The following is an 18,332-nucleotide window of genomic DNA, read 5'->3' as shown; positions in this document are numbered from 1 at the left end:
TGCCCAGTTGTTTTTGATAAAGCTCACTTCACAAGACATTGTCCTGATAAATGACTCATTCTCCTTTGTTACACAGTGGCCCCTAATAGTGAAGGGAGGGACCACGGGTGGTTTAATTAAGCTCTGCAGATGGCCCGGTCCCCTACAATTTGATATCTTAGATCCGTCCCCGCTAATTTCGAGTATAAGTTACACCCCTGGTGAAGTACTTTAGAAGGTGGATACAACTGGAGAAGCAAACGGGGCAATGGGTAAAAGGAAGGGGGTATGAGGAGGAAGGTGAAAAAAACTGAAAGGAGGGGATGGGGGAGGAAGAACAGTGTGAAGTCAAGAAGGAACTCGAAAGAGTTCGAGGGAAAGAGGGATGGAGAAGACTAGAGTGATAAAGAGCAAATTTAGAAAGGAGTGTGTGGGTGTGTGACAGGATGCCGAGAGGGTGGGGAACAACAGAGAGGATCTACAAATTATGGGAAGAAAGCCATCCCCGGGAATATAGATGAGATGAGAAGAGAAAGAAATTAGCAGAGAGCGAGGAGAATAAGAAACATAACGTCGGGGAGGCACGCAGGGAGGCGTGCGAGATAAGAAGATATGGCAGAAGGGGGCTAAAAGCAGCAATTGAGAAGACAACGCGAGGGGAGAGCGCAGTAAAGAAGGCCTGACAAGAAACTTGCAGAAACTCGAGGTGAGGATGCATGCTGAGGCCATCAGGGTGAGAAGGGTGATCGGAGGTGTTTGGAGGAAGGACGGAGTCGAGAACTCGAGTTATCCTGCCTGTGGTGTTATTATCAGTATATTATTTTTTGTTTTATTTGTAAACTCCTGGCACCTTGCATGGTTTGCTTGTACGGTTGTTTAATATGTCCTCTGTTGACACTGCATGCTTGCACATACCAAGATGCAAAGTGGTATGAGCAGAAAATACAATTGATCAAAAAATAATCCAAAATCAACATGCGAAGTATTTCCGCTTGCCCTGTGATGGGACACTTGAGAGTTTGCTAGAAAGCGATGCCACTGAACCCCTAGCTGTCCTGGGAAGACAAAAACCAGCATGGCAGCATCTCGCCCCTCGCACTGGAGTTTTGGAGAGTGCGTGCCACAGAAACAATTAACAGGATTGGTTGCTTCTCCAACCGCACACCTGCAATACATTTAGTGAGGAAGCGGCGGCTCAATCGATGATACTTTTTTAAACAGCGAGTCGTCGAGCAGAGGTGCGGCGAGGGAAGCTACGGCGAGAAAGGTGCAGTGATTAGAGAGCCTCTGTCCATTAAGTGATACCAGCCAATGGCTGCGTCGAGTGGGCGGGCTCTCAGCATCCTGTTCTCATCGGCTGCTGCCTCAGAAGCCAGAGCACGAGTGTGCTGCTGTTGGTACCCGGAGGGCTCCGAGCTACACCGCCCCTGCCATCCCCCGAGACCCCCATCGGGGCAGGCGATTAAGCACAACTCCCTGACCCCCCAGAACTTCCCTCTCAGGGTCTGGACAGCTGGACAGAGTTTCCGGAACGAACCCCCACTCAAGGAATTCGGGGAAACATGGAAAGGTTTCGGGTGCACCTCCAACCCCCCTTCTCCTGGGCCATCCTGGCTGGGCTAGCCACTCTCTTCATCTGCCAAGGTAGGAGACGCGCGCTCCGGCTGCACCCTCCTTCTTCGGCCAGTGGGGCGCGGGCGTCTCTGGTGCCATGTTCCATCACACTTCTTTGCCGTATGAAATGAGGGCTTCACGCTGAACAGTATCGCCCCAACCACATAGATTGTATTTCGTGTGCTATTGTGAACAGGGTGTTCAACTTAGCGCTCCGAGGTGGCGTTTGCAGGAGTAGCGCTTTACAGAAATGCACATACATCTGTACTGAAACGAGTTGGCTCAGAGGGTTGAGTTGATCTGCACCACACATCTGAAAGGGTACCCGCCTCGCAGCCAAGGTGTCATTGTGCACTGTTGGCCACGCTGGTTTCAAGAAAGACTTGCATGTGTCTCCTCGTTTAAAGTACATGTTGTCAGTCCAATGATAAAGAGTCCAGAGAGGATGTTGAATGTTTTTGGGATAGCCTAGGCGATGTGGCACTTTCGGTGTGTGCTAATGTGCGCTATAGTCGTTCTAAGTATGCCATTCTAAAATTGCTGCAGCCAAGCGATCATATGTTTGTTTACCTATCAAAAATAATCATAAATGACAACATCAGGTCAGAATTACGTATAGGTACCAATGCAGAGTTCTAACCCGCAAAGACATTCTGAGCAGTAAAAACAAGCAGAGATGGCAGTTGGCACGCGCCTGTATAAGGTGCGCGTGAGCCGCACATCAGCGTCGTTCTGGGCCAGCGCCAGTCCTGCAGCCGAGTGGACCAGCAGCAGTACCCTGTGCCAGCTTTAGTGGGCAACCGCCTCGGACTGGTGGATAAGCAGACCATAAGTGGCAAGGGAAGACGCTGACTTCTATTGATGGATTTTACTTCTGAGCAAAATGAGTGATCTTGGGCGAACCCCGTAGTCTCGCATTCCTTATTTGCCCAAAGAAGTAGCGCTTAAAAACCAGTCCCAAGCACTTTGCAAAATGCGTTTAGACATATGTATTTACAAGGGTGGTCGCACACAAAACATTGACTTCGTTGAAGTTGGGCTCCAGCCCTCTTTCTACGGCAGCACGTTCACCTTACGGTTTGTGTGCGTCCACTGGAGCGTGTGGTGTTCTCCATGGCGCGTGCACTCATTGCACACAGGTGAGCTCGACGCCTGCTCGCATCGGCTTTGATAAGAGTCTATGGAACGGGGGCCGCCGCGAGCACTGCTCACCTGTGGCTCTGATTGCTGTAATCATCGGCCTGTCACCCCTGTGGGCAATCACTTCAAAGCCTTCGCCTCGAGCTCACTCCAGCCGTGTCTCTCTCGGGTGCCCTCAGGAGCCACCCACCCTGCTCGCCATCTCTCTGTCTCTCTTCTGTACGTTCTTGGCTACCTGCGTAATCTACGAGCTTCCGTGGGTGTCTCTTTCCACCCTTCCTTTTTTTTCTGAATGTCTCTCTATGTCCCACCATCTCCCTCTTCCTGTTTCCCGGCTTTTTCTTCCCATCTCACTGCATTTGCTGTTAAATTTAATATCTATCTTCTTGGTATCTATCTCCCTGTTTCTTCTTATATCTGCATATGTCTTTCACACTCCCCTTCTCCCCTTTCTGCCTCTTTCAACCGCGCTCTCTTTTGTTTCCTCATTTCTTTTTCAGTTGGTCTCGCTTTGGAATCTTTCTATTTCCTCATCCCTGCCTCTTTCTTTGCACCTCTCGTGGCTAGTGCCTCTGAAAGTCTGCCCCACTTCTTACCTCTGCAATTATTTGCCCTGTCGTCTACCGTCGCTTGGTGGCTCAGTTGACTAATGCACCCGTTGCAGAGGTCTGAGTGTGACCACAGGTTCGAATCGTGGTATCACCATTATGAAGCCCACAAAATGAGTCCTCTTGAGTTACGCAATCCATAAAAGTCACCAAGAAAGCATCCCAGGCGGTACAGCATCCTCTCTAAATGCACGCATGTTACACTTTAGCTAGCTATCCATCCATCCTCCCTTTAATAGTCTGTACTGCAGCTATAGACTCTGCTTGGTTGCCATGACAGCAGCATATGTAGTTTGCGGTCCATTCAGACCAGCTGGATTTCAGCCGTACATGTATTTGTTTGTGTGATGCATGCTGCACTTCAGAACAGGCTTTTTCTAAGGTTGTGAAAGTAGATTAAATATGACACTCCGGTAATTGAAATAAAGGAAAGCATTTTCATTAGACCACGCGCGAATTATCACTTTATAAATGCTGAATAAATAGAAACATTACAAACGTGGAAGGTAAAGAGATTGGAAGGATGGAAGGGAGACTACACAGAGGAAGAAGCCGACGAGAGGGACGAAAGAGGTTTGAAAGCACACGAGACAAGAGAAGGAACCGAGCAGGATTGGAGCTCAGCAAGGGGAGAGAACTGGAGGAATTGGGGTGGGAAGAGAAAGGATGGGCAGGCAAAAGGAGGAGGAAAGCGATTAGTTAAACATTAAGAAAGGAGCGGGAGATTAAGCAGAGAGAATGAGCGCGAGGAAGGGGCCAGAGGACTGGGAAGGTGCAGCGCGCGAGCGCTGGGCGCGCAAAGGGACAGCCCGAGGCAGAGAGGGCGAAGGGGACGCAGCGCAGGTGGAGGGAGAAGGCAGTGTATGTGGAGGGCAGAGGAAGGGATGGGTGAGAGCGCGGAAGGAGAGGAACAAGCGCGAGCGATAGGAATGACAATGTACTGCAGGAGAGGGATGGACGGAATGCAGCAGTTGGGTTTAGGCAAAATTTCATTTTTCTGAGCCGACACTTGCACTAACTCACCATTGGAAAATTCAATTTGTACCCACTCACTTAGGGAAGAGACAAAATGGTAAAAAAAATCTGCACAAGTTGGGCGGTGCAAATGTCAGGTTTGAAATGGATAATCAGTGCTAATTTTGGCGCAAATGTGCACTGCGCCAGGGAAACATCTAGGTAATCAGCCCTAAGTGGGGTATGGATGGAACTATTGGAGGAAGGTTCAGGAGATCGAGAGAGAGTGAGAGAGTTCAGCAGGCTAACGAGAGACATCGAAAAAGAGGGAAAATACAGCCCTATAGAAAGATTCGAGAGTTTGGGGAGGAGGAGACAAGGGACCACACAAACAGTGGCCTAACAATAGTGCAGTGGGCCTGAGTGCGACACAGGACAACTGGGCCCCACTACTGCTTTATGGTTAACAGACAGCAGGGTTGGATTGGGATAAAAAAAATATGCCTGGGCACCCTAAAAAAAAATGGCCCACAATTGTGCATTGCGCCTTTCGCAAAACTCTGCTTCAGTGTTTCAAGTATTGTGAAATATTCCTCTAAAGGAGGCATATTTTCTTAACTTCACTGAGATAAAAAAAAATGCAAATGTTACCAGGACTCTTTGCACAGGGATTAGTTCACAATGGTGAACTCCACCTGAATATAAGTGAGGTCACTTCTGCTCAGGCCCCCTGCTTCTTCTCAATCTGCATACATAAATGGGCCGGCTGACCAGTGAGGGACACCTCTGCCCGTTCGATCTACAGTAGGTAATTGAAGCCCGTTCGCCTCAGGAAAGGCCGCTCAGGCACCCACTAGGCCGCTGGCAGCATCTGAATAGTACAGACATGGGCAAATCGGCCACCACTCTGCTGAAAAAGTGTCCCACAGACGAAACTCAGATACCGGCCCATTGCCTATTAATCGAGTGCCCGCCTTACAAATCCAGCCCAGACGACAATAAACAGGGTTCAGTGAGGCCTCAAGGCCACTGGGACCCTGAGCCACTGTACCTGCTGCACCTTTGGTAGAAACACCCCTGCACTCAAACAGGAGAGGTCAGAAGCTGGGTAAAGAAATACAGAAAACTCTTGAAGTATGGTTGTCACTTTGCTCCATGCAGTCTGTACTCCTTTTTTTCCAGTCATAGGTGTTTCTGTAACAATTTACTGTGTTCAAGTGACCAGCCCAATTGACTCAATAGAAGTAACTGATGACTACAACTGCCAGAAAACGTTAGATTGGCCAATCCAAATTCAGGACTAGAACACAGACTACGCCCAAGTCACAGCCTTTTCCATGATTAGGGTTGACTTACCATGTGCTCTTCCTGGCTCACTCACTTTCCACATTAAGCTAGGGGTCCTTCTGGCTTACTCCAGGAAGAGAACAGAGATTATGTAACGAGAGCACAGGGTGAGAAAAACGGAGAGAGTGGATATCAAGGACATTAGGTATGAGCAGAGAGCAATAAGAAGCTGACAAGCTCACAGGGTCAGTGAGAGAATACATTCGGAGGACAAGTCACAGGTTGAGTGAAAGGACATAGCTTCAGAAGGTACTACTGATGACTGAATGTGAAATCATTTTGTTTAGGAAATTAAGGAAAATTACATTTTGTGAAATGTACTTGCTGGCATCTCTTGTGAAAAGGGATTGTGAGAGCATGCCTTGCACTTAGATGTCAAGCAAGATACTATGCGGAGACAGGTTTGAGAAGAAAATGTCTCTTAGCAGTAGTTTTACTGTTCTTGTGACACTTTTTGTGATCAAACTAGTTTGCAGGGTAAACTAGTCTGAGGGTAAAAATCCTGCACAATTTTTCACCTGAGAAATCCAGTGAGTTAGGGATCCCTCCCCCTCCCTCCATCCCTCTATCCCTCCCTCCAGCACTTCACTGGATTGTTACAGTTCCTATAATAGGGATTCAAACAAACTGCAGATGCTACAGAATGCACCAGCCCGATTTCAGTCAGGAATCCCTAAACACCAGTCTGTGTCTCAGGCCTAGATCAAACAGCACTTTTGCCCTTTGACAAAGAGGATAGAGTTCAAGGCCCTATGTCAAACCTTTAAGGCCCTGCACAATAGAGGCCCTGGCTATTTTAAGGATACTTTCATCTGGTATATTCCAACTAGAAACCTTAGATCCTCAGAAACTCAATGTGTAGTACTACCAAGGTTTAAATGAGCATTTTGGGGTGGAGGAAGCTTTCTGTTGAGGACAGCAAAACCATGGAAGGAACTCTCTTCCTATAGCTTTACAGAATTGTCCAGATCCCCTATCCCTCAGGAAATCCCTGAAGATTTGGCTTTTTCACCAGTAGTAGATCCAGTCATTGGTCTTCACCAACTTGCATGGCAGCGCCAAGACTCCCACGGGCATTTGAGCACTATATAAAATCAATCAATCAATCAACCAATCAATCAATAAGGGAGATAGTACCCCAGAAGAAAATAAAGTGCACAATGGTGGTAAATATTAAAAGTTCATTAACTAATTTTCATAGTATTAAGTCCGAGGTTGGGAAGGCAGAACATTTGTTTTACAACGCTAATCCCATGTTACGTGGTGGTCACATGATATTTGTATGACTGGCCATTTTAAATAAGCACTATACATAAAATAGAGGAAATAAAATCTGCCAGTGCCAGTCATCTACATCACACTTCTTAGCGTATATTGCAATAATATGTAGCCAGTTATTGACAGAGAGAAAGGAATATCTTAAATCAATAATTAACAAGTCTGGGTTAAGGGTGGTGAATTCAGTATTAGATTATTTATTCATGCTCCAATTAGAAAAAGGTTGCACTTGCAGCTGCCCAGTTTTTTATGCCATTTTAAAATGGATTTTGTATTTTTAACAAGAATGTTTATTATTCTATTTATTTATTTAATACGTGCTCATTTTAGTGTATTGCACGTTTACACGGAAAACAAAGTTTAATAAACTCTCTCAGTATTCTATGAATACTGGGGGATTGCAGTTTAATGCCCAAGGCCAGCTCTGTTGTTATAAGGAAATATTTTTTCTCCTGCATGCTTTTCTTACCAGTCACTTTGACCACTTTAACAAAGGGGGAGGGGGGTCTGGAGACAGGATTTAGTTCTTCATATTCGCTAAATAGAATACAGGCTGAAAAGAGAGTAGAGCCTGCGGGGAAAGAGCGCTGTGAGAGGGAAGGATGGAGACTGTGGGAACAGAAAAAATGCGGTGCGAAGGGATCACTTGATGAGGAGAGAACTGAGGCTGGGTGAATAGAGCATTGTCTGGAAAGGCTGCAAACACTGGTTTTAGAGAAGAACGAATGAAAAGAGAGAAAATACAATGCCAATGAAGAGAATACAAGAAAACAGATATTGCGTGTACAGAGCACAGGGAAAGAGGTGCGCAGGATTGTGACTAGAATACAAGGATATAAAAGAGTAAACGGTGGGGAATAACGCAAAGGACGAGGGGAGGGCAGAAAATGAGAAGAGGACAGGTTAGTTGATCAGAGCGCAGAATGAAAAGAAAGCAGAGCCAAGCGGAATAGTGAAGAAGGTGAGAAGAGAGGAAAGAATGGGCAAACAGACCAACGGATGAGAAAACAGAAGATCCCGAGTTAAGAGAGCAGAATGAAAAGAAAGCAGAGCCTAGATTAATACAGCACCTGACAACAATATTGTAATATGAATTATGGGATAGTGATGTCAATAACCACAAAAGTGTTATAGTTGTGCTTGCCTGAAGAAGCAAAATACGTTTTGGTGAGAATAGGACATACGTGAAAAGTACTCATTGATGCAAAATAATGAAGAGAATGAATTTTCAAAAATATACTATTATAATTAAAAAAAAAATTTTTAAACTATTCATCGGAAGAATGAGATGTTTTTAGCACAATTGTTGCAAGGACTCTAGTAATAATCAATATATGATGGCTGTAACCCTCTGGGGCATAAGGGTAATCTTTAACATCTATCATGAAGTGAGTGCCAGTGTTAATATCAAAATTCTGCCCAAAGAAATGAAACACACATTTTGAGTAGAGAATGAGTATAGAGATCAGAGGGCGAGAAGAGAGCAGGGACTGTGCTAATAGTGCATAGGATGAGAAGAGAGCTGCTGATGGTCGAATAGAGAAGAGAGAAAAGGTTTTGTTTAAATTGCACAAGTTGAATAGAAAACGGATGTATAGATTCGAGTGTGAGAAGAGATTAGGGACTGGTTGGATAGAGTGGAGAACTGGAAGAGAACAGGCTAGGTCACCATAGCACTAGCTTAAAGGGTAGTGACTTTAAATAGTTCCCTGGATGAGCAGACTGAGGCGGGGTGAATGAAGAGAAGAAAAGGAATTGGATGAATAGAGCATAAGTTGAGCAAAAAATTAAAGAAGAGTTTGAAGAGAACAGACCTGGGGCAATGCAGGAAAGGGTAGGAAGACAGCAGAGACTAAATGGATAGAACAGAGAACAAAAAGGGAATAGACTGCTGAATTGAGGAATCGTAAGAAAGGAGCAAAATCCTGGTAGAGAGAGGGGCAGAATGAGAAGAAATCATCAACTCAGACAAGGCGTAAATTGAGGAGACAGCACAGCCGGGTGCATAGAGCAAAGGGTCAGAAGAGAACACCTCCAGGGTGAGAAGAGAGTAGAGGCTGTTTGATTAGAGAACAGAGCGAGGGTAGCAGAAGCGGAAGGAGGGAGCAACAGGCTAATAGGCAGCGTGGGCGCTGTGAATGGAACAGCCGTGGATGAGAAAGGGAAGCATTCTGGACGCTGATTAAAGGGAGCACTGGGAGAGGGAACCGAAAGAAAATGAAAAGAGCATGCGGTGTGTGAATGGAGTACAGGGCGATGCACAAATAAGGGATGGAGGATAGGTTCTGGACTTGGCGAATGATCCAAGGAAAGCAATGGCAGGGTTTGTCACCTTAATTTGTGAACATTGTTACGTATCACAGTACACAATACATATTATGCCAAATGCTTCAACCTGGAAAGACACAATTGTGCATTAAATTTAAGTATGAATACTCTGAGTTACCAATTCACATCAGCATGTAAAGCAAGGTCTCCCTTTGATGTGAAACAAAGTGTTCACAGAGAATGAGAAATATTCGTCGTTCACCCCCACAGGAAAGTGATACACCAGTTCCTCGTTCCCCCCCACAGGAAAGTGATACACCAGTTCGTATCAACGCTAAGCATGGGCGTAAAATCCGTTCCGCTCGCGGATTTTGCGGATTTTCGGCAAATTCGCAATCCGCGAACTCTCGCGAACTTGCCGAAAATTCGTAAAATCCATGCGAAGCGGATTTTTTGCTTGGTCGCACTTGCCAACTGGAATACTATACAATTTCGTGGGAGTAAACACTTGCGAACACGTAGATGCGGCGGGCAGCGACAATCTCGCAATTGCGAGATTGCAAAATTTGCAATTTCGCACAAGAAATCCACCAGCAGGCAGCATAAACCTTGAAAATTATGATTTTTATCAGAATAACTCCTCAGGTTGACATTTGCCTGCACTTTTTCTTTGCAAGGAGTCCATTTTGGGGGGGGGGTGGGAGGAAGGAAGTGCCCCACAGTCTCCAACTTCCTGTTCCTGTCCAGCAGGCTCCTCCCAGTGCTTTCTTCATGTGCTGGTCACTTTGATTTGGATCTTGACCTGGAAGGGTTAGTTTTTGTGGATGCTGCTGGATATTTGGATTTTTGCAAAACTGAAAGCACTCAGCAGGTGCAAAAGTTCAATCTTATCATTAGCAACCTTTCCCTGTAGTGCTTCCTGTGGGGCCCCTTCAGAGTTCATTTGCCTACTTGCAGCTATTCTATGAACCTGCTCTGACCCTCACAGCAGGCTCAGAGAATAGCTACAAGTATACAACAAAGGTCCTGTTAAACAAATTACACTGCAACAGAAAGCAATTACAGACAAAACTGAAAGCACTCAGCAGGTGCAAAAGTTCAATCTTATCATTAGTAACCATTCCCTGTAGTGCTTCCTGAGGGGCCCCTTCAGAGTTCAGTTGCCTACTTGCAACTAATCTATGACCCTGCTCTGACCCTCACAGCAGGCTCAGAGAATAGCTACAAGTAGGCCACAAAGGTCCTGTGAAAAGAAATTGCACTGCAACAGAAAGCAAATTACAGATAAGGAAGCAGGTGCCAGCCAGACTGGAAGTTTAAATTCAGTGACACATTAATCAACCCCAAATTAATTCATGTCAGTTGAAGCACGGCACGTGTGCTTGCTTTTTTTCACCCCATAATCTACAGCGATAAACCAACCAGAGGGTGGCAGTGATGTACCAGAGGGTGGCATGGGTGTACCAGAGGGTGGCAGTGGTGAAACAGAGGGTGCTGTGAACCTGTGATGATGAACCAGACGTAGAAACAACATAGTCGCGGCCGTTGCGAGCCGACAAGTAAGTTCGCAATTGCGAACTGGTACACAACCCTCGCGAACTGGCAGAAACCCTTGCGAACACAAAAAAAATTTTAAAATCCGCAAATTCGCGAGAGTTCCCGGATTTTGCGGATTGCGAATCCGTAAATACGCAAGTTCGCGGATTGCCAATTCGCAAAATCCGCCCATGCTTAATCAACACAAACATTTTGTATAGTGCTCTGACTGTGTAGCAGAATTCTGGCGTGGGGCGGGACTGTGGCGGTTGGCAGGTGCATAGCTTCAGGAGCAGTAATTGGGCTATGACACCACCTATACACCACTGCTACCTCACCTTGTTTACATTTGTTTAACTTGTTTGCTCATCTTTGCATTATATACTTGTTTAATTATTATTCCTTTATCTGTTTATCCCATATGTGTGTAAAGTGCTCTGATATCCGCAAGGATCTTGTTCACGCTCTATAAAACTTTCAAAATAAAATAAAAATAAAATAGATTCATCCCTCCAATAGGTAGCCGGGTCTGGGGACTGCCAGTCGGGTGTGGCACTGGCGGTGTCAGATTCCCACAGGGATTAGAAGCCCTCACAGCACAGGCACACACACCATGAAACTTTGAAGAGCTTGGATAGCTAACAGGCCTGGAATAAACAAAGAAACTTAAAAGTGGACATCTGTTTATAAACTATTCCTTCTCATACAGGGAGATGGAGTTGAAGTTCAAGACAGAAGTGCATAACACCCCTTCTTGCATTTATCTCTTTTATAGGAAAGAAGTAGGTAATGCAGTTAGACTTTTCATTTTGAATATGTACATTTATATTTCCCTGAATTCCCTTTTAATGAGGCTATCCTGCCTTTCAGCCTTATGTTTGGCTAATATTTATATTAACGAAGATATACATTTCCTAAAAGCCTCTCTCATAGTTGAATATCGTGCTGGTACACTGACAGGATTGATGAAGTTGAAAAGTACAATTTATTCCATCAAAAGACAGTGACATGACAGATTTCGGCTACCTCTGTAGCCTTGCTCACAAACATGTGGGTCCCATTTTCATTACATCAGTTATACCTCCACCACATCTCAAAAATAACTCTCCACCCATCTCCACACATTTGCCTATCTAAAAGAGAATACTTAAAATACACAAAACATATAGAACCTTGATGCATTCATAATGAGATGTCACTTACACAATTTCTACAAATCTCATCACAAATGTACAAAAAGTTCTTCACCAATATTTAAACCAGTTGGTTCATTGTTATCTAGCTCCACTCTATGCTTTGATTATAGCATTATAGCCTTATTAGAATGACTTCTCTATCTCCAGCTCTAGTACTATATATAGATGCACAGTGTATTTAATGTTATTTATTCCCACAGTATCTGCCTACTTTCTTGGCATCTACAGCCAAGAACTATTCCACTTCACACTCACTGAGATCCTTACATGAGCAGCTACTAGTATCCACCCTCTCACCCTAGGTATATAGGAAAATGATGGTAGAACTTTACCTAGGGCTGCTGCTAAGCGATGGCTCAGCCTTGCACCATCACACACAGAAATGCCTCACCGTTTTTTAACGCATTTTAAAACATGGTTCTTTACTCAGCAGGAGGTGCAACGGATCAGGATTACAATGTTATCTTTGTGTAGCCTCTAGAAGTTAATCTTCTCTTATAAATGTAATTAACAAAGCATAACCTACCTCTGTTTTTGAATGGGTTGGAAAGACTTAAATAATGTTGTTTTGTTTTCACAGTGCTGATCATCATCTTTATCACTAGAATCCCTTATTTTCCCTTACCCTCTACATTCTGTATAGACATTGGTCATCTAACCCTCCGCCATCTGCTGACACACCATCCTTTTCACCAGCTATTCCATAGAATGAGTGGGAAATCGCCTTTTAATTCCACCAAATCTAAAAGATCCAGATACTTTCCTGGCGGTGGTTCTCCGGGGGTTGGTTTCTGCATATAATGAAGACAGTTGCCTCCCCCCATTGGCTTTTAAAGCTGCAGGGCATCACTGCCCAGTGCTACCTGTTTCACTCTCCTAACACCAGAGTGACATCTGGTAGAAGTGGAAATCACCAGCTCTTCACTCTGTCACGACCTTTGGTCCGGAAGAGTTGCAGCTGTCCTACTGTCACCTGCTAGCCTGTATCCAGGCAGCTTCCAATATATGAATCACACATTTCAGACAAGCAGAAGAGCCAGCCTATGGAGGGTAGATATATTTGACGAGTCTATCCTATGTGCGAAGCTAAACACTACTAAAGCTTGTGTGGGTGTCCTTATAACTGTCACAGCCAGAGCCTTGACTGGCTTTGGTGGCATCCTGCCTGTCATCAAGGTAGTTGTTATCACTTGAATATTAATTGGAAACACTCAGAGGACTGCTGGTGTGTGTTGATAAGTTGCTGGTCATCATCATTGAAGTGGTATAAATGGACTGCTGCGTACCAGTTGTGGAGTGCTTGCTCTGACTGTTGGTATTTTGGTGGTGATGAGGTGCTGCTCTGCACTGACCAAATGCTATTTGCTATTGAGTCAGTGAGTACGTTTTTGGATTTGCAGAGTGATTTTTGGTATCCCAGAAGCTCTGTATGGCATTCAACTGGCATTTTCTGAGTGTTACCTGGCATTAGAGTAGTCCTGGTTGTCATCATTGCAGTCTATGCATTCATCAGAGTGCTGCACGGCACTAATGGAGTGCCCACTAGCATCTTTGGAGGGGTGCATTGCATTGTTGAAATGCTAGCTGGCCTCAGTGGAGTGCTGGTTAATGTTGATGGAGTGCGGCTTGGCTTTAAGGAAGTACTGGTTACCTTCTCAGTGGGGCATTGTTTCCTGATGGAAAACTTCTACTTGGCATCATTGGGCTGCGGTCTTACCTCAATTTCTAAAATTGGAGTTAAGGTATCTTCATAAAGTCGTGTTTTAGGACACATCAGCCCATGTACGTACATGGCTAATTCTGGCACTACTGTTACTCTTATTCGTTACCATTGAAGCCGCAAAAGGTGATGGGTTGAATGCTTGAAAGTCTCAGCTACGCTCAATCACCCGGGGCTGTATCCCAGTCCATTATTTTTTGTCCAGAGTTCCATGCCAGACTGGGAGCACCCAGACGCCAATTTGTCTTGGTACTGTTCCAATAGGAATAGTGAAACCTAAACAGAAAGACTATATCCCCTTTGACGGGGAGCACAAAATAGCACAGGCCAGTTTCAGCCTTGTCTTGTTTCTCTTAGAGCAGTACTAAGGTTGTTTTAAATAAAACAGGTCTGCAGGAGCACAATGATCTAAAATGGATTGAATGCAGGTCACAGTAATAATCAGTGGATGAGATTGATGCAAGCGAATCACCCATAAGTTTTTCATTTTTCTCATGTAGGCATCCAGGGCTCGAGTCGGGGTACCACGCGGGTGGACGGCGTCCCCCCACTTATTTTACCGGGAGCTCGATAAATGGAGACATACATTCACTCTTTGGCCTCTCTGGGGCGAGACTGGAGCCCATTCAGAACGCTGGCTTCTCTGATGCAATCGCATCTAAGGGGTGAGTGATGAGAGACAATGAGTCTGATGGTGTAAGCCACCTTTCGTGACATCACTTCCTGTTGTGACGTCAGCATCCCCCCACTTCTTTTTTTAGGACTTGTGCCCTGTAGGCATCCTTGAATAATACGCATGGAAAAATAACCTGTGAAGTAGTAGTTGATACTAGGAGTTCTGCTTGGCATTATTACAGGTTTGTTTGGCATCATCAGAGTATTACTTGACATCAGTGCAGTGGAACTATGGGGACTTTAGTTTGCTGCTTGCCACTGTTGGCATGCTGCTTGGCATCATGGAGTAGAGTTTGACAAGGATGAAGTGATTGTTGACATTAACAGATTGTTGTTTTGCCACTAATTGAGCATCGCTTCATAACATCGGACTTCTCTTTAGTGTGGTTGAAGGAATTTGCAGAATGGTGTTTCTAAATTGAGGACTGTTGCTTTGAATTTCTGCTTTGTTTGGTAGTATTTTCATAGGCATTGCAGAATTGCTGGATTGCATGGGTACCTGGATTGTTTTCTTGAGAGTGGAGCTTTCCATTGGCAAAGTGCTGGTTTGCAGCATAAGAGTGATGGTTGACACCAGGGGAGTGCTGTTTGTATTCATTAAGTGTTATTTAAAAGATTGAAATGTTGATTATGTTTGTTGATTTATGCAGTCGCGGCTGCTACCTGGAAGTAGCAGTGGGGCGGGTGGGGGAGGGAAGGGCCGATGGGGGTCAGGTTAAAAACAAACAACACTTACCTCCCAGACGGCCGCCCGCTGCCGCCGCCTCTTCTGCGTCCTCTTCCTGGCTTCTTGGGAGAAACCGGAAGCGGAAAGCACCAGGGCTCCCACGGTCGCCTCAGCCGATCACAATGATGCAATGCAGAGTTGTGATTGGCCTGAGCACCATGGCACTGCGCTCAGCCAGTGGCTGTAGGGGTGGGCATGTTCTCCACGCAGGCTGTAATGTGCACTTAGGAGTGTTCCACCACTCCTCCCCTGCTCTGCAGTCCCGCCCCGCATGCAAGCTGCTGCAGCAGGGGAACAAAATAAAATGATGATACTACGTTATTATCGTTTTTTTTTCCTTTCTTTTGCTTCTTCATTGCAGTAGGACGATGATCCTCTGCCTTAGCAGAGGCGGCGCTAATGGATTTAAGCTTAAATTAATGGACTGCACTCAGTGTCATTCTGGTTGTTTTTATGTGGAATTCTGCTTGTTAGTGGTATACAGCTGCTTGGTATTGTTATAGGTGCTGGTTCATATCAGTGGTAGTTCTGTTTGATGTTAGTGAAAATGCTTATTGGAGTTACTCGGTTAATTCTTAGAATTAATCTAGGCCCATGTTTCTCAGCAAACTCAGCGATTTTGCCTTGCTCAATCAAGAATTTACTGCTGCGCCTATCCATGGCACCCGGATTGACACCTTACGAGCCTCCTAGAGGTGGGCTGCCCCGTTGCATATGGCAATGCCTGAATTAGCCTGGAGATATCAGCAATTGAAGCTGTCTTTTTTGGAGAGCACTACGCAGCCACGTACTTCTGACCCGATAGTGCAGAAGCCTGCCAAACATTTCCCCGTTGCTTCGAAGGACCACACTGGAGTACAGGAACTTCTGAGGGAGACTTGGAACGCAATGCTGCATGGTCCCTCCACCTTGCCGAGATGACCTACCATGATGATTGAACTTGGCACTGGACTTAGTGACTTTGTGGCCCCATCTGGGTTATGGGCCTGCTCACTTTAACTTTTTGGGCTCCTGCGTGGTTCTTTTCACCCACTGCTGGTTTGCCAGATTCTGATCTGCTTTCCACCCCTCTGTTCTCCATTCCCCTTCCCCTTTCCCTCTATTCCTCTACTGGGAACTTGTTTCTTCTGTGTTGGTCTATGCAACTGCAACTAATGTAACCCATGAAAAACTGTTTTTTTTCCCTGTTATTCCTGGCCGCTGGGACCTGAGCAACATGGCTGATGCCCGGTGGAGCTGCCAGACAGCTATAGAGGAGACCGGCCCTGGTTCACCCCCTCGGCCATCACCTACCCAGCCAGACATTGGACACAGTTCTCCCCGTCTCCCCGCTGTCTCTTTCCTCCCACAAATTACCGTAACATTGTTTTTTTTGCCTGTGTTTTACTACGTTCTGGTAACGGATGTAATTTGTAACTTGTAACGCATCGATCCTCATGTAAAGAGCTCTGATACCTACGGATCTCGCCTGAGCTTTATAAAACTCTTCAAATAAATAAAATTAAAATAAAAATACTCTTGTGATGTATTGCAGCGTGGTAATAGTCTAATACTACTTATGCATTGCCACTTGAGATATATATTACCCAGTGGCAGTTGCCATTGGGTAGTTATAGTTTGGCGTCCTGTTTCATAAGAAAAACTTTTTTATGTTGCCAATAACTTTGGCCCCATTTGATGAATCTACCTGAAACTTTCCTAAAGGTGCTACTTTTTGACTAGTTTGTGCATCTGTCAAGCGGGGGCTGAGAAAAAGGGAGTCCCAAAGCACAAAATGCCCATGTATTTTCCATGGACTTTTTTAAGACAAAGCTACAGCAAAAACTGCTGAACCGAATTGCATCAAATTTGGCAAGAAGCTAGATTGTGGTACGCAGATTGTGTTTTTTGTGATTTGGTGTTAATCCATTTAGTAGTTGTTAAGGGTAATTTTAGAGTTTGGCGTTTCGGTTTTTGGGTGGCAAGGGTAATGTTAGGGTTTAGTGTGGGCGTGGGATTTTGGGTGATAGGGGTCATTTTAACGTTTAGGGTGGGTTTGGGGTGGCAAAGGGAATTTTGGGGTTGAAGGTGGGTATGGGTTGAGGGGTTGGGGGTTATAAGGATATATATATAAGTATATGTATATATATATATATAAATATATATGTATATATATACACACACACACACATTGTTATGTATTTATGCATGTTCAAATATATAAAAAACACATCAACATATATATATGAAGCCTAGGCCTGGGCGGTAAATTCCGTTCCGCTTGCGGAATTTGGGTAATTTCACGTTCCACGGAGAACGCGCAATTGCCAAAAAATCTGCAATCCGAGGCTTCGCGGAATTTGTTGCTTCTTCGCGCTTTCAAAATGCGTGTTCGCGAGATATTTCTCCCCGAGCATGCAAGCAGCATTTGTGAAGAGGATAAAAGCATCGCGAACGGGCGGATCAATCAATTCCTCGTGTTCGCTAAACTTTAGCGTGCTCTCAGAGATTTTTTACCATTTTGTGGAGCTTTGCGTAGCGTGACTGCGCAAAATCCGCCCACCCCTAATGAAGCGCCAATGCGTCCCTTGTTTCTGCTTGGAAGGAACTACTTTGGATATTCGCGTGTTTGCCAGTGACACGCTTAAAGGGACCCTTTCTACAAGAGGTCACGACACACATTGGCAATCAGTGAAGGTTTTTCCGTGGTAGCGGATTGCCGTGACCCTCCACCTGACCCCTGAAACTGAGGATGAGCCGGCATTTGCAGGTCCATGACTTCATGGAATGGCGCAGTCACTGTACAAGCGCCTTCTATCCTACGAGCCCAGTGTGAAAAGTGAGCAGGAAAGTAGAAGACAAATGACTTTTACTCCAATTCTTGCTCAAGTCCTCTCCCTGAACTGTCTATGAAAACCTATACTTGCCAGGACACTCTGCTTTCATCATGCTGCATTGTGGGACCGGTAGTTTTACAGCATGAACTACCATTGTCAGCCCGCTGGTAATACAGTCCAGGTGTGCGCTTCACCAATGGGGAAGGAGGCGCTTACATAAGACACTATTCAGAGAGGCTGCGCAAAGATGGTGGTAGCTAAGGAAGGCAGTTCGCCAAAACGCGTTATGCCCAAATCTACGATTAAAGGCCTTTGAAGCCCTGCTGCGTCTCTTGTTTCTGCTTGGATGGGAGGAGAACTACTTTGTATATATATATATTCACTGAAAAAACCATAGGTTTCACACCAGTTATAGTTAGGTGGAAATTTTACTCGCATAAAACCATTGAAATTCCCACGTTATAGTTAGTTGGA

This window comes from Lissotriton helveticus, chromosome 3_1 (genome assembly GCF_964261635.1).
Source record: "Lissotriton helveticus chromosome 3_1, aLisHel1.1, whole genome shotgun sequence".
Lineage (NCBI taxonomy): Eukaryota > Metazoa > Chordata > Amphibia > Caudata > Salamandridae > Lissotriton > Lissotriton helveticus.
Note: the sequence above shows the minus strand (reverse complement) of the source record.